A 16,178-nucleotide genomic window follows, 5' to 3' on the forward strand; every position below is an offset into this window, starting at 1 on the left:
GTCGTCATCGGCTTTGAAGGAATCCTCCTCGCTCTGTGCTAAGACTCATCCCCCTCTATCTACAACAAAGCCAAAAATATAAAAAAAATAGTAGCGAGGACTTCACTGGAAGAATAAACCGTACAGGGAAATATCTTTTTCAGAAGCAAAATTTGGCTGCAATGCTATAATTAAGCTGCTGTCCTGACAGTGTGGGCATGAAGTCGCATTCCAAATATAGCAAGAAGCGTCTTCCTCGTGCAGCCCCGTTGTTCTCTCAAGTGATACAGAAATTAGTCACTGCTATGCCAGAACCCCACTCATCAGGACTTTTTTTCTGTTTTTTTTCTCTCGCAGTCTGATAATTGTTGTAAAATTCTTGACTCTGAGAGCAATTGTTGTGAATTCTCCCCTGGATTTAGCTTTGCGCTGGCAGAAGAGCTTGCAGGGAGTGACCATCACATGAAGCCTCAGTGCTATGCGGCCGTCGATGAGTTGCTGGCCTATGAGTTGGCAGCACCCTTTCTGGATGATGAAGATCCCATGCCACTCTTCCCAGGTGCTGGTCCGATTTCTCTTGGCTACTCCTAGACGCACTTTCACACTAAATCCAACACCCGGGTCCTCGGCTTATCTATCATCAAGCTTCCAACCGTCCATGCAGCCATCAAAACTCATCTCCAGAACATCCAGCCTCCCTCAAGTTCACAGGCAAGATGGATGAGGTGAGACCACAGGGCAGAACAAGAGAGGCAAAACGAAGGCAGGCAACGGGCAAGGCAACGGGGCAGACGAGCAAGGTCGCTTCATGCAGGTTACCCCAGTGAGGTCTTGGGAGTCACTGTTGTTAGGGTCGCAATCCGTGCTCCGTGCCCTCTTACACAACATTACAACTGAAATCTCTCCTGGAAACTGATGACCAAGGCTGTTGAAAAATTAACCTTTTTTTTTTTTTTAAAGGAAAATTATTATTGGTGTTCCTGCGGCCCCCGCCTAGCTGCCTTTACTACGGGAACAATCCATAGAGTCCTCCTCCCTTCTGTCCATGATGCATGGCACTGTGCATTGCCCACTCCACTCGGAGGAGCAGAGGATTAATGGGAGGTTGCATAAGCGTTTCAAACCAGAAACGGTGCCTTCACCCTCATCGGACGATATCAGCTGCTGATGTACACATGGCTCTGCTTTACGAGTAATCTAACAAGGTTTCCAGGTCAATTTGTTGATTTTCATACGCCACATAAATAAATGTGAATTTCTATCATAAAAGAATATGTACGACCACTGCCAACTGGATCTGCATAACAGTCAGACCCAACATAGGAGGAGTCACATTGCTTTATTTAATATTTCTTAAGAGTCTTTTTAAAAAAATATTGCCATGGGAAATAAATGTGAAAAATTCAAACAAAGCCACTAATAGCTTTTGTCTAATGAGAAAATCTCATGCAAATCATTGCAGTACTTAGCTCCAAACGGGATCAGAGATGAAGTCCTGACATGATCACGTTTCGGACCGTCCAGGTCCTGCTTCAGGGGTCGAATCTTCTAAATCCTTGGATGTAGAGCCTCAATATTTGTTCCCAAATCGGCAAGCAAAATGGCTTCTTTTATACAATCGTTCGTTGGTGGTCCGAAAGCGGACCACCAACGAATGATTGTATAAAAGACCAACTAGAGATATTCACAAAGGCACTCTGAAATTTCCCCCTACTAAAGCCACACGCCTCTCTACGACCAAAGACAGAGCTTTTTCAATAGCAGGCCCATCTATCTGGAATAACATCCCTTCAAATCTCAGACTGGAACCCTGCCTCTTAACCTTCAGAAAAAGACTCAAGACGTGGCTCTTTCACCAAGCCTTCCCGGATCCACCAGACAATCACTAGTTTGAGCCTCACTTCTTACAAGGTCCTTGGTACTCTTCCTCCTGAAAAATGGACACTAGCATTTCCGGGTCAAAGCATAAGCATTAACCCGTTAAACTAATCGCATCACTTTATATTTATTCTACCTGCCTTCATCTTCCTTCCAGCTTGTTTTAAGCTTCCAAGTTTATTATATTCCTTGTTGATTGTAACTTTTGACTTATTCCTTTTTCCATTGTTATCTATTGTTTACCAGAATTGTTACCTCAGTTTACCCTTGTTAAATGTAAACCGATCCGATATGGTTACTTACCATGAAGGTCGGTATATAAAACTGTTAAATAAATAAATAAATAATTCTGTATTTGGGAAGGGGCGGCCTGTGATCTGCCTGTAGGACCGCGGTGAGGGATTCTGCTAGCGCGCAGTTTCTGTGCAGGGATCCTAGCAGTCCGGCTTGTTCTGTTTTCCCACAGGAGGTGTAATACTTGCAGTGTTGCCTTTTCATGGCTAAGGTTATTGCTGTTCGAGCCCTGGGTGTATGTGTGTGTGTGTGTTGCTCTGATCAGTGCTTTAGTTCTCAAAATCTGGCAGAATAAGGAGCGCAAAGTCTAGCAAATGACTCCTCCCTGGCGTGCACTAAAGGAGGGCCCAAACTTCAGAGGCAGGAGAGGGTGAAAAGGGAAGAGTGAGGAGGTCGGGCTAGGGGAGGGGAGGAGGACGGGGAGGGCTGAGTTCAGGGAAGGAGGGTAGAATACTGGGGTCAGATTTGGGAGGAAGGAGAGAGCTGCAGGAGAGAAAGTTCATCCTCCCTCCACCTTATACCTGCGAGTGTTAACCTGAGGTCCTGTCAAAAATCTCGCTGCTGGCTACACCGCAGGTCTGTCGCACCCCCCCTGTCAAACCTGTGGCTTGCTCGGCATGCCCACGAGGCATAGGCCATCAGGCAGAGCTGACCTCAATTCCTGCCACCCCTTTCAGCCACAGCTCATGCGGAACTAGTGGCCTGACTTAAATCTCTAATTGAAAATATTTGGTTCCCGCTGCTATGTTCAAACAAATTCACCAGATCCTGATTATGTGCCAGCAATTAAAGCCATTAAGTCAGGAGACAGGCAGCAGGTGATTTCCCCGGTATCTGACAAAGCAGGCCCTTTCTGCTTCTAGGTGACAGCTCCGTAATTATCGGTAATGAAATACTATTTGCATTAGGTGTTGCAGGTTTGCTTCCCATAGCTTAGCCAGCAAATTATCCCTGCTGGTCTCAAAACTGCAAAAATATACAGCCGGTCAGCTGAAATGTTATTCTGGAGGTTTTTTTTGGCCTTCAAGGCCCTGCGTCAGCTATGACTTCTGGGTGCTTACTGTCCAAGAATGGCCTTCGGGCAGCTGGGTGGGGAACTGACTGCGGTGCCGCACTGAAAAACCTAAAAATCGAGAAGTTTTTTTCCAGCACAGCCTGCCGCGCAGGGCCCAATAGCATTCCCATGGACAAACAGCCATGATCTACCAGCGTGGAAACCCCATGAACGTGTGCATGACCAGCCGGCACCGTCCACTGCTCAATGACCGCCTGCCAGGCTGGTACTTAAGTGATGCAGACCACCCATACCAGGAACCTTGGAGTTACCATCGATGCTGATCTCTCTTTCAAATCCCACATAGTAAATAAAACGAAAGAAGGATACCACAAGCTACTAACCCTAAGACATATAAAGCCATTTCTCAACCCTTCTGACTTCAGAACCGTCCTGCAGCTGCTTATTTTCTCCACCTTCGATTACTGCAACTCATTACTTATTGGAATCCCTTCATCATCCCTCAAACCACTCCAAATACTGCAGAATTCAGCTGCCAGAGTCCTTACAGGAAAAAAAAGAAACAAACACATAACACCCATTTTATCCTCTCTTCACTGGCTACCTATTTCTGCACGAATTACCTACAAATCAATGACCATCATTCATAAAATCCTAAATGATGATCTTCATGGACTAAAAGGCTTAAACATAACCCCCCAAAACCCACAAAGAAACTTACGCTCTAACAACGCAGGATTCTTAAACATCCCCACCTTAAGAGACGCTCATAGAAACATAGAAATGACGGCAGAAGAAGACCAAACGGCCCATCCAGTCTGCCCAGCAAGCTTCACACATTTTTTTTCTCATACTTATCTGTTTCTCTTTATTTATTTATTTAATTTATTTATGTATTTATTTCTTTTATATACCGACATTCGATCGAGATATCACATCGGTTTCCAGATAACTAAAGGAATAGGGTGGTAACAGCCCTATTTTACATTATAACATGGTAATAAATGGATATAAGAATATTTTACATTATAACATGGTAATAAATATAACAAGTTAAAACAGAACTAACAGGAATACATGGAACATTAGCTCTTTGGTTCTATTTCCCTTCTACCCCCACCATTAATGTAGAGAGCAGTGATGGAGCTGCATCCAAGTGAAATATCAAGCTTGATTAGTTAGGGGTAGTAACCGCCGCAATAAGCAAGCTACACCCATGCTTTTGTTTACTCGACTATGTAATTCAGTCCTTATTGGTTGTTTTTCTTCTCCCCTGCCGTTGAAGCAGAGAGCTATGCTGGATATGCGTGAAGTATCAGTTTTTCTTCTCTCCTGCCGTTGAAGCAGAGAGCATTTTCCATTGCCTCCCCCAAAATTTGGAACACCCTACCCAAAGAACTGAGGACCCAGCACATCCTGAAAATATTTTAAAAAAAGACCTAAAAACATTTTTATTCCGCAAACTCTATTCTAACTATCTGACACCTGATCATCCCAGCCCTCAACAGAACTCGCAAGCATAATCCTCCTCTTCATGCTCTCCTGATGTACCCTCCTTTTTCACCCCTCCCTGCTCTCTCACTTGATTCATTAAGTTCATTGAAAATGTTCTCCTCACTATTCTGTTATTCGACTACTAAGAAAAAATGTTTACTGTTCACAATACTCTACTGTTCCCAACTACCATGTTAACTTCATTTGATTGTATGCTAATTGCATATTTTGTATGCTAATTGCATATTTTGTAAACCGTTATGATGGCTCTACCGAATAACGGTATATAAAACTCTACAAATAAATAAATTAGCTACCATCTGACGGTTGGTACTGGGCAACTGGTTTCTAAGAAATTGGTATTGCATTTTGCTCTCCACCGTGGCCCGTCCCAAAGCAGTAGGCGACAGCCACCAACCGTAGCCATTAGCCGTCCCAGCGGTGTGGAAGAAGGGACACCAAAGGTACCTGGAAGAGCCCCTGACTGCCAATCTGGCACCTTTTCCAAGCACTAGTTATTTTTAAAACCAGCCTCTTCCCCCCCACCCCAATAGTAAATTGTTTTTCAATCCGTTTGATTAGCTGAGAGGGAATCAGCAATGCAACATCTTTCGGCGTCTTCCTTTCTCTTTGTGATCCCAGGGACCCCCAGCAAACGAGAGCAGATGGCTGAACGCCAGGGACATCCGCTCTACCCGCTTCCCCCCGTCCTACTGCTGAACCTTCATCTCCAGCGTCACCTGGGTCTTCCTACCGCCAGGGGATCCTCCCAGGCTTTCTGGAAAGGCTCCAGGAAGCAGCTTAGTAACGAGGCCCCCCCCCCCCCCCTCCGGGACATTCATTTACAACCACAGGCTCCAGCATGGGAGACTGAGAAAGGGACGGGTGCCGAAGCTACTGATCGCCACTTTAAGGGATGGACCCTTGCCCTTCCCGCCTCTGCCACCAAGCAACTGCCCTGCCGGAAGTGATGGGGAAAACTCAGGAGCAGCACCTTGGTGGGAAAATCCAAACACTGATCGGGACTGAGACAATGATAAATTATAGGTATTTTTTTTAAAGCAAACCCCTAAGGTTTTGGATGTACCCCATTCCTTTTTCTCAGTACTAAACCCGCTCGTCTATGGCACCAAACCTGCCTCGTGTGTATCCCACATAACGATAAATAGATCAGCGGTGCCCGCTTACAACCAGCTTCCATTCTGCTTCACGCTCACGGCCACCGTTCGGCGCATCCCAGACGCATGGGGAATTCACCGCTCTCCATTAGAGAAGGCCTTTGAAGGTGGAGGAGACTGGCACTGCTGGTCTGGGAAAACTAAGCCCATGCCAGGGAGGAAGGATTGAACAACAGTCTCAGACCCGGCAGCTTCCTCCTGCTCCTTCTGGGCTTCCAGCGCTGGGATCCGGTGCTACGAGCCTTCGTTCACAACTACCAGGGGATTTTTTTCTCCCTCTGTTTTGTATCCCTGCCCTCTCCCGCCCACCTCGAGTTACGTTAGTGCAGGGATTTGCAGCGATGCTCCTCACTGCCGGGGGCCATGCACCGAGGGCCCATGCACCAGTGCCCATTCCTGAACCCAACAATCATGCACCCTAACTCTGGCCAATAGGTGTCGCTGTTGTGCATTGACTGGCACTCCCCTCCACCTCCTGGGGCTGTGAACGGTGTCTCCTCAGGGGAGAGAGGAAGACCTGAATCATGAAGTCCATGCATTTTGTGTCGGTAAAGGTGCATTATTCTATTGCTGGGTAACTGGACTGGAGTGCTGCATCTGAAATGTGTTTATGTTGCGTTGAACCTAGAACCCCCGTTTGTCCTTGAAAGACAGGAACCTGTTGTCTTCTGCTTAAATCCTGCAAACTATAAGCCAGGACCTGCTTCTACTGCTGTTGAGTGCCTGCAGACAGCATTGCTTGTGCTGGCAGGGGCTTCCAACGTGACGCAGCCTCACAATAACGTGATCTCCATACTCAGCCCTAGATTCATCATAATGCTCATTTGGAGTCAAGAAAGGTAAAAGAGAAGTTGATTTGTTCAATGTACTCTCTACCTAACTTGATTGCAGCTAAGTAGAGAGTGCATCAAGCTAGGTAGAGTGCACTGTACAAATCTTTTTCCCGTCGATAGCAGGGCTGAATTAGCCATGCTGTCATGGGATCTGTCAATCAGGCCCGGGAGGCGGAGCTTGTCAAAGCAGAGAACAGAGCTTTGCTCTCTGCGGCTGCGCGTATGTTCCCGCGCAGGAAAGTAACGGACTCTCCTCAGTCTGTTTTTTCCGCGAGCGGGAACGCACGCGGAGCTGTTATTCTCCTCAGTTTTTAAAAAACAGAAATAAAATGTCTAAACCCGGGTTTAAACCCTGTGGCTGTGGAAAACGGATGTCGGTAACGGATGGACATGATCGCTGTTATCAATGTCTCGGGCCGCATCACCATACAGAAAAATGTGAGTTTTGTTCAAAAATGTCACCACGAGCATTAAAACAGAGGGCCTATAGGCTTCAGGAACTTTTTGCCTCCCGCGATCCGTCAGAGGCTCATTCTTCGCCTGGCCCGTTCACTTCATCGGCTCCGTCAAAGAAGAAATCTTTGCCGTTTAAACCTAAGTCCTCCACTATAGGAGGTAAGAGGAAAGCAAAAAATCAAAGGCCAGTGGGTCCTACTAAATCCCCAGTGCCTGTAGAGCCGCAACGTACCTCATCGGAGGAGGATTCCTCCGCGCCGAAGACTTCTGCGCCTATGGCGCCAAATGCGCATATACCGGCGCCAAAGTCAGAGTCTGCGCACAACTTAGCGATTCCGGTGCGCACGGCGCAGAGAAAACTACCGCGCCGACTAAATATGCGCACGGCGCCAGAAACACCTGTACGCACGGCGCCGAAGACATTTGAGCGCATGGCGCCGGAAACACTTACGCGCATGACGCCGAAAAATCCTGTACGCACGGCGCCGAAAACATTTGAGCGCATGGCGCCGACTATGAAGAAACTTATGCGCACGGCGCCGAAAAACCCTGTGCGCTTGGAATCAAAGAAACATGCGCATAAAACTACAACCGCGCACAATTCTACTTCCGCGCACAGACATGCAAGTGCGCATGAGTCTACAGTCGTGCATACGCGCATACCTGCGCATACCTCTACATCTGCGCGTAAACACATATCCGCGCATAAATCTAATTCAGTGCATACATCAAGATCTGGGCGTAGAGACCACAATTACTCGCCTCAAAAATTAAAGAGGAAGTTGAAGCGAAAACGATACCCTTCACACACCTCTTCTTCCGAGACGGAAGTCACAGATACGGAGTCTGCATCTGAGGACTATCATAAGTACTCACATCACTCCCATTCTAAAAGATTAAAAAAGAGGAGTGCGACATGGGACATGAGTCCTTCGACTTCTAAATCATCTCATAAAGTTCCGTCTACTACCGGCTCATTAAGAAAACCGGTACAAATTCTCTCCTCTAACACTTCTTCAGATTCAGAAGTTCTCAAAAATGCTCCAGACGAAAAGACACGGAGAGATAGAGAGGTTCCTACAACGTCACCTCCAACAATTATTCCAAAACAACAAGACAATCGTATGATAATGCCCTCTCATACAAGAGAAGCATTTTTTCAATTGTCGCAGTCTCTAGAAGGATTCTACGAGACGCTTCAATCATCTTTTAAAATATATAATACTTCTGAGGACAATGCTATAAAACATAAAGCACAGTCTAATGAAGAGCAGTCGGCGGAACCACCAACATCTCCCAGGACAAACCAACCAACTTCACCTACTCATCTACAGGATACATATTTTGATTCTCCTTCAATACAAACATCCCCATCATCATCGGTGGGATGTCTGTCAGACACACAGGACCAAATACAGGAGCCACATTCGCCTCCTGAAGACCTTACATACCCAAAATTCATAGAAAAAATGGGTACAATTCTACACCTAGAGGTACAAAAAGAAGCAGACCCTAGAGCGGAAACTCTCGGACTTCTAAAGATATTTGATACTCAGGTGGAACCAACATCTCTTCCACCTCAAGAAATTCTACATTCTGTATTACAAAAGTCCTGGGAAACGCCTTATACAACTGCAGCTGTTTCTAAGAAAACAGACATGAAATTTCGTATGAAGAAAGCATCACTATACACTCTACCACAATTGCCTCACCCATCAGTCGTAGTAGAGTCGGCGTTGCAAAGATTCAAGAAAACGAAACTGCACACTACTTTCCCCCCAGGGAAAGACAACAAATATTTGGATGAATTTGGTAGGAAAATATACCATAATTCAATGTTAACGGCAAGAATTATGCAACATCAGTTCTATATGGTGCAATATCTGTATGAGTGTATGCAAGCTATGAAAGGTATACATTCCTCAGTAGCGGAACAAATACCTCAACCTCTTCATGATATGGAAGAATGTTCTCGACATCTATTGAGATCAATCTATGAAGCACATGAAACGTCATCCAGAGCGTCTGCAGCAGCTATTGCAGCCCGCAGACTAGCATGGTTACGTTCAAGTTCCATAAGAGATGACTTGCATGTGAAACTAACGAACCTCCCATGCACGGGAGATAACTTGTTCGGAGAAAAGTTCCAGGACGCAGTAAGTAAATTAAAAGAGGAAGCTCTAGCAGTACAATCTCTAACATCAAATCCCATTTACTCGACTACCCGTCGTTATGTGGAGTCTACCCGTAGACAATCATATGGCAGAAGGCCCTATAGATCTTATCAATCTTTTCGTACGCAGCCATACCCTGCCTACCAACGTCCTGCTCCACAAAATAATACCTCAAATCAACGAAGAGGTAAACCACGTAACCAAAGGCAACAGGCACAACAGCCGACTACTGCTGTAAAGCCAACCTCATCTTTTTAGTGATTCAGCCGCCACCACAACATCAAGCTCCTCCAGGCAGAATTTATGCTTGCCTGAAAGCCTGGGAAATAATAACATCAGATCAATGGGTTCTGGAAATAGTACGTCAAGGCTACCAACTCCAATTTGTAACAAAACCCATCTTGCCTCATCTTTCCACACTCAAGATTTACAATTCCCATCCACAACTGGGGGAGGAAATTGCTTTACTTCGCAAACAACAAGCAATTCGACAAATCCACCCACACCCCAAACTAGCAGCATTTTATTCCCCGTACTTCCTCATACCCAAGAAGTCTGGAGGCCTTCGCCCCATACTAGACCTAAGGGAGTTGAACAAATTTCTCACCAAGGAGAAATTCAAAATGGTATCGTTGAAGTCAATTCTTCCTCTCATTCAAACCAACGATTGGATGTGCTCCATCGATCTGAAGGATGCTTACACGCACATTCCAATCCATCCATCCTCGTGGCGTTACCTGTGCTTTCGCTACAGACATCAACACTACCAGTACAAAGTTCTTCCCTTTGGACTATCGGCTGCACCCAGAGTTTTCACCAAATGCATGATAGTGGTGGTGGCTCATCTCAGGAAACAAGGTATAACCATCTTTCCATACCTGGACGATTGGCTAATAATAGCCTCAACTCCGAATATCTTACAAGATCACCTCAATCGTGTGATACTTTGCTTACAACAACTAGGGTTGGTGATAAATTTTCAGAAATCACATCTACAACCAACACAGCAGTTACAGTTCATAGGCGCATGCCTGGACACTACGTGCAACAGGGCATACCTCCCAGACGACAGAATATCACATTTCCGTCAACTTCTGCACAACTTGAAACATACTCAGAGGCCGTCAGCAAGACAAGTCCTGGTAATTTTGGGCCACATGGCAGCGGCGAATTTCATGGTGCCCAACACCAGGCTACACATGAGACGCCTACAATGGGGTCTGAAACGACAGTGGAAACAGCATTCACAACCATTGACGCAAAAAGTATTGCTGACTGCAGAAATGAAAAAAGATATAGCATGGTGGCTCTTAGACTTCACCATGTCCAAGGGAGCACTGTTCAGCCCCCCTCCTCACAATGCAGTCCTAACCACAGATGCATCTCGCAAGGGATGGGGTGCACACCTCGAGACTTACGAAACCCAAGGGTTATGGACACTCTCAGAACAGAATCTACAAATAAATCTACTGGAACTCAGAGCGATTCGCAATACATTGCGAGTCTTCCAAGACCACCTGAAGGGACGCAGGGTCATGATCTACACAGACAACCAAGTAGCGATGTTTTACATCAACAAACAAGGAGGGTCCGGTTCATGGCCCCTCTGCAAAGAGACCCTGACAATCTTCGAACATGCTCACAAAAATTGCATACACCTACAAGCAACTTACCTACCAGGAGTTGCAAACACAAGAGCGGACAGGCTAAGCCGCATCTTTCATCCCCACGAATGGACACTCAACTCAGAAGTAGTCCAGGACATATTTCTACAGTGGGGGACACCTTCCATAGATCTCTTTGCAACAGAGATCAATTCTCAAGTTTCCCAATTCTGCTCGATAAGGCCAAGCCAATTCAGGATTGCTCAAGATGCCTTCCTCATTCCGTGGACGACAGGCCTTCTGTATGCCTTTCCTCCCATACCTCTCATAACAAGAACAATTCAGAAGTGCATAGCGGACAAAGCTCAACTGATACTCATAGCCCCAGCATGGCCGAGGCAACCATGGTACAGTTTCCTACTTCGACTATCCATCAAGGATCCAATTCTATTACCGAATCGTCAAGATCTTCTCAGCCAAGATCAAGGAACACTTCTACACCCGCTACACTCATCTCTACACTTAACAGCTTGGAGATTGAAAGGCTCCTCCTGACAGAACAAGGAGTTTCCACTTCAGCACAATTCATCTTGTTACAATCAAGAAAATTCTCAACCAGGAAAAATTATAGCTATAAATGGAAACGCTACTCTACCTGGTGCACTTCCAAAGGTGTACCGCCATTGGACTGCTCCCCGGAATTGCTCATTGATTATCTTCATTCTCTATATGTAGTTGGACTAGCAACATCATCCATCAGAGTTCATCTCAGCGCCATAGGCGCCTATCATAGACCAATCAATGACATTCCTATATCCAATCACCCATTATTGACTCGTTTCATAAAGGGGTTAACACACATTCGTCCTCCGGTATCCAAACCTCCAGTCCCTTGGAACCTCAACATAGTTCTGGAACAGCTCATGCTTTCTCCATTTGAACCTATGAACTCAGTACACATGAAATACCTCACTTGGAAGGTGGTATTCCTGGTTGCAGTAACATCAGCACGAAGAGTTAGTGAGTTACAAGCTTTGGTCCACTATCCTCCATACTTACAATTTCATCAACAAAAGGTAGTTCTACGAACTCACCCATCCTTCCTACCAAAGGTAGTTACCCCATTCCATCTCAATCAGTCAATGGAATTACCAATATTTTTCCCTAAACCTCATGCAAACGATAGGGAAAAGCTACTGCACACATTGGATTGTAAAAGAGCTTTAACACACTACAAAGAAAGGACGAACTCGGACTCCCGTGTTTCTCAACTCTTTGTTTCCTACGACCCGAAGGCTCCTGGACAGCCAGTAGCCAAACGCACCATCTCCAGTTGGATAGCGCAATGCATCAAATTCTGCTATGACAAGCAGAATTTACATTTACAATCTACTCCTAAAGCTCACCAAGTCAGAGCAGTAGCAACATCCTTAGCACACCTGAAGAATGTGCAACCCATTGACATTTGTAAGGCAGCTACATGGTCATCACTGCATACCTTCACATCTCATTACTGCCTTGACCAGCAAGCAACCACGGATGCGAAGATAGGGCAAGCAATACTGCACTCTCTATCCTCCTGTCCACAGTGACTGCCACACTGTCAATGATCACGTCCAACCACATATGTCATATATGACGTGATCGGGAGCTTTGGACTCCCATGACAGCATGGCTAATTCAGCCCTGCTATCGACGGGAAAAAGCAAGTTTGCTTACCGTAAACGATGTTTCCGTAGATAGCAGGATGAATTAGCCATGCTGACCCACCCTCCTCCCTGGCAGTCACCTAGTCTTCGACTACACTACAGCTTAATTACAGACTGAGGAGAGTCCGTTACTTTCCTGCGCGGGAACATACGCGCAGCCGCAGAGAGCAAAGCTCTGTTCTCTGCTTTGACAAGCTCCGCCTCCCGGGCCTGATTGACAGATCCCATGACAGCATGGCTAATTCATCCTGCTATCTACGGAAACATCGTTTACGGTAAGCAAACTTGCTTTTACCTTTCATCGCTCCAAATGACGGAAAATCTTCACTGATGGCACTGCGGAGTTAGCAATCTGATGGAAATCTCCGTACGGAGTTAGCAATCTGTTGTGAAAGCTGTGTTAGAGCTGGGGTTTAGCAATCTGTTATGATTCTCCGTGAGGAGTTAGCAATCTGTAATAAATTTGCTGTTAGTTAGACTGTGGAGTAAGCAATCTGTTATATCTGTTGAGAAAGCTGGGCGTAGATGGGAGGAGCAATCTGAAAGAATGGCTCCTAAGAATGAGGAGTCAGCTATCTTGTAGTGTCTCAGATTCTGTTATATTCTGCTATGCTGGTAGTTAGCAAACTGTTATGAATCTGAGATAGTAGTGGTGAATCCCTGGGCTGGTGGCAGATGACCACGCCCCCGGGAGGATATCCCGAGAGGGACCACCGGCTAGGCTTGAGTATGGAGACAGATACACATTAGTTCTTTTATTAAACAGGTTTTGGAAACCACCAGAGGTGGCAGTAGTGAGCTGATATGCCCGGCAGGGCTGTAATCCCTCAGGTACTGGAACCGCGATCCAGGATGGCTGAGCTGTTGAGAAACTGTAGAAAGTGAATAGGCAGAGTTCATGAACAGAACTAGATGACAAAACTCACTTAAGGTCTCAAGGAAGCTCAGGAGCTGGAAAGGTTTAGGCCCTCGAGGAGCGAGTACCTGGTTCCAGGGAAAGCTCTGAGAGAGCGATGGTAACTCACAATTGTTTGTAGCAGCGATAGCTTCCAGGCAGTAGAGAATCTTCAGAGTGTCCAGGAACATGGGCCCTCGAGGAGCCAGTACCGGTTCCTATCTGTAATCTGAAAGTAAAGAAAGAGAGCGAGGCCCCCGAGGAGCGGGTACCTCTGGTAAGTCCGAGGAGGCAGAGTAGCTTGGGAAGTGTAGCTGAAGCAATCCCCCTTGCTAACTCCGTTACATAGTGAAATAGAGACCTTTAAATATTGGAAGCGGATGACGTCATCTCAGGGGGACACCCCTGAGGTTTGCGCCCTTGCTGGTACTTCAATCAGAGCGTGTGCGCGTGCCCTGTCTTCAGGCAACATGGCAGAACTGCAACGTTGAACCGGTCCAGGGACGCCGGAGGGAGACAGCATGGAGACGCCACGGCAGCCACCCGTCCATCAGACCCGGAGGGAGTCGCCACAGAGGTAAAGAGGGAAGAGTGAGGGCGTCGAGCAGCGACGGACGTAACAGCTAATAGCCTCATCTACATGTACTTTACATGGGATGAGCATTATTAGCTTCGCGGTGGTTTGGACACGTGTTTGGATGCGCTGATCCCTATATTACATTGGGGATTACGAATGCACGTCCACAACGCACGTCCAACTGTGTGTAAAGCTGTGCGCTCGGCTGAGCGTGTTATATTGCATCGGCCTGTTAGACTGGTCCTGGGCTGGGAGCCATGCACCAAGGCCGCCATCGGTCCTGAATCTTCAATCTCCTCTCACTCTCCAGGCATGTGAACGTTGCCTTCACATCTCCATTCCCAGCCAACTTGGGATGCAGAAGATCTTATTTGGGGATCGAACCGGGGCCCTTCTGGGACCACGCTAAATCGTGAATCTTTATCGCATGTGAGGAAGCAATTTCAGATTTGGTAGCTTTGATCGCACTGATTTGCTTTGATCCTTGGTTTCTTCTTTTCTCTTTCTATATGAAATCGTCATCCATCTCCCAAGACGCTCTGATTTGTAGAAAAGGTTCTAGCCATGCAGATCTCATTCCACTTCCCTTTTGCTCCCTCACTATCCTATACGTGTTTCTGAAGCACTATGGTATGCCGACCTCTGCCCATGAGCACACCTGGTCATTAAAGCACCCTGTGACTCAGAGCCAAGTTCAGGAGGGGCGTAAACCAAGACTGACACCATCAGCAGGAGGTATGATGCTTCCTGTATATAAACAGAATGGGCCTGATAATCCCTGCCTGTCACTTAAGGCTAGGAGCAAAGCTAACCCAAAATTAATTAGTATGGTAATGAAAGTCTGTAGTAACCATGCTAGTCCAGTTAAATATGTAGATACGGTAGAAGCTCAGCAGACTACAAGTGATACCTTTCATTGCTGGACTAACCAAATACCATTCTGAGTAATCCAAATATTAGACTCCAGATCAGTGAAAACAGTGTAATAGTTTCTCACTGGCCTGATGCAGGAAGTCAGACTTTTGGAAATTAGTCACGCCTATTTTAACGAAGGGAACCAAAAAAAATGACAGTCAATAAGGGCCCGAAGCGTCTTCTGTGCCTATCCAGGCTCTCTTGAATTCTGTTACTGGTTTTACCTCCACCACTTCCACTAGAAGGTAGCTCCACACTTCTACCATCCTTTCTATGAAGAAATATTTTGTTACATTATTCCTGCGTCTACCCCCTTTGAGCTGTATATCATGACCTATTATTCTAAAACTTCCTTTCCACTGAAAAACGTTTGCTTTTGTGAATTATTTATATCTCTGAGGTATTTCTAAGCCTCTGTCTTCTGCCCCATCTCTCTCATCTCCTCTCATTTAGGATATGAACATATAAATCTTTCAGTCTCATTTCATAGGGTTTATGGTACCGAGACTGCACCATTTTCTTCCTTTCTTTCTTTCTTTTTTTATTTGGAGGCCTACATTCAAAAGCCATTTAGATGGATAATGCAATAGTTATCTGTCTAAGTGGCTTACCCAGCTATATTCAGCCTTTATCCGGCTAAATTACAGCCAGCTAATAAGTTAGGCGGCTAGAATTTAGTTGGTTAAGTTAGGATGGTCAGACAGCGTAACTGGGAGGAGTCTGATATCCAGAGTCAAAATGCTATAATTTTCGCATGGATAACACCCACAATGAGGGGGGGAGAGAGCGAGAGAGAGATACTCTTTATTAGGTCTTCTTAGTAGTCAACTATTTATATCACTATTCAGAGTGAGACCTACGAACAAAAATGCCCTAAATGGAATTTGCAATATTTATCGCAAACTGTGTTGCGGCCGTTTCGGGCATATCACACACCTTAACACCTGCAAAAAAAAATGTAGTTATTTCCGGTGTTAAAAGTGTGCAATAGTGTGTGTAACACTATCGCACAGTGTGATAATGCCCCTTATTTTCATTAAGCCTGCCCAAACCCCTCCCCAATTCCACCCCTTTCAATAAATTCTCCAAATCTGCATTTGTGCCACGCGTTGCGATAAATATCGCATGCGTTATGGCATTATCGCGGGTGTTAACACCATAACGCACTTTGATGAAT

General features: G+C 45.9%; 1 protein-coding gene across 1 annotated transcript in view; it reads right to left on the minus strand.

The window, feature by feature from the left end:
- MAML3 (mastermind like transcriptional coactivator 3) overlaps positions 1-16,178 on the minus strand; it is a 576,691-nt gene that overhangs the window by 304,143 nt on the left and 256,370 nt on the right. The window lies entirely within an intron of this gene.

Source organism: Rhinatrema bivittatum, chromosome 1, assembly GCF_901001135.1.
Source record: "Rhinatrema bivittatum chromosome 1, aRhiBiv1.1, whole genome shotgun sequence".
Lineage (NCBI taxonomy): Eukaryota > Metazoa > Chordata > Amphibia > Gymnophiona > Rhinatrematidae > Rhinatrema > Rhinatrema bivittatum.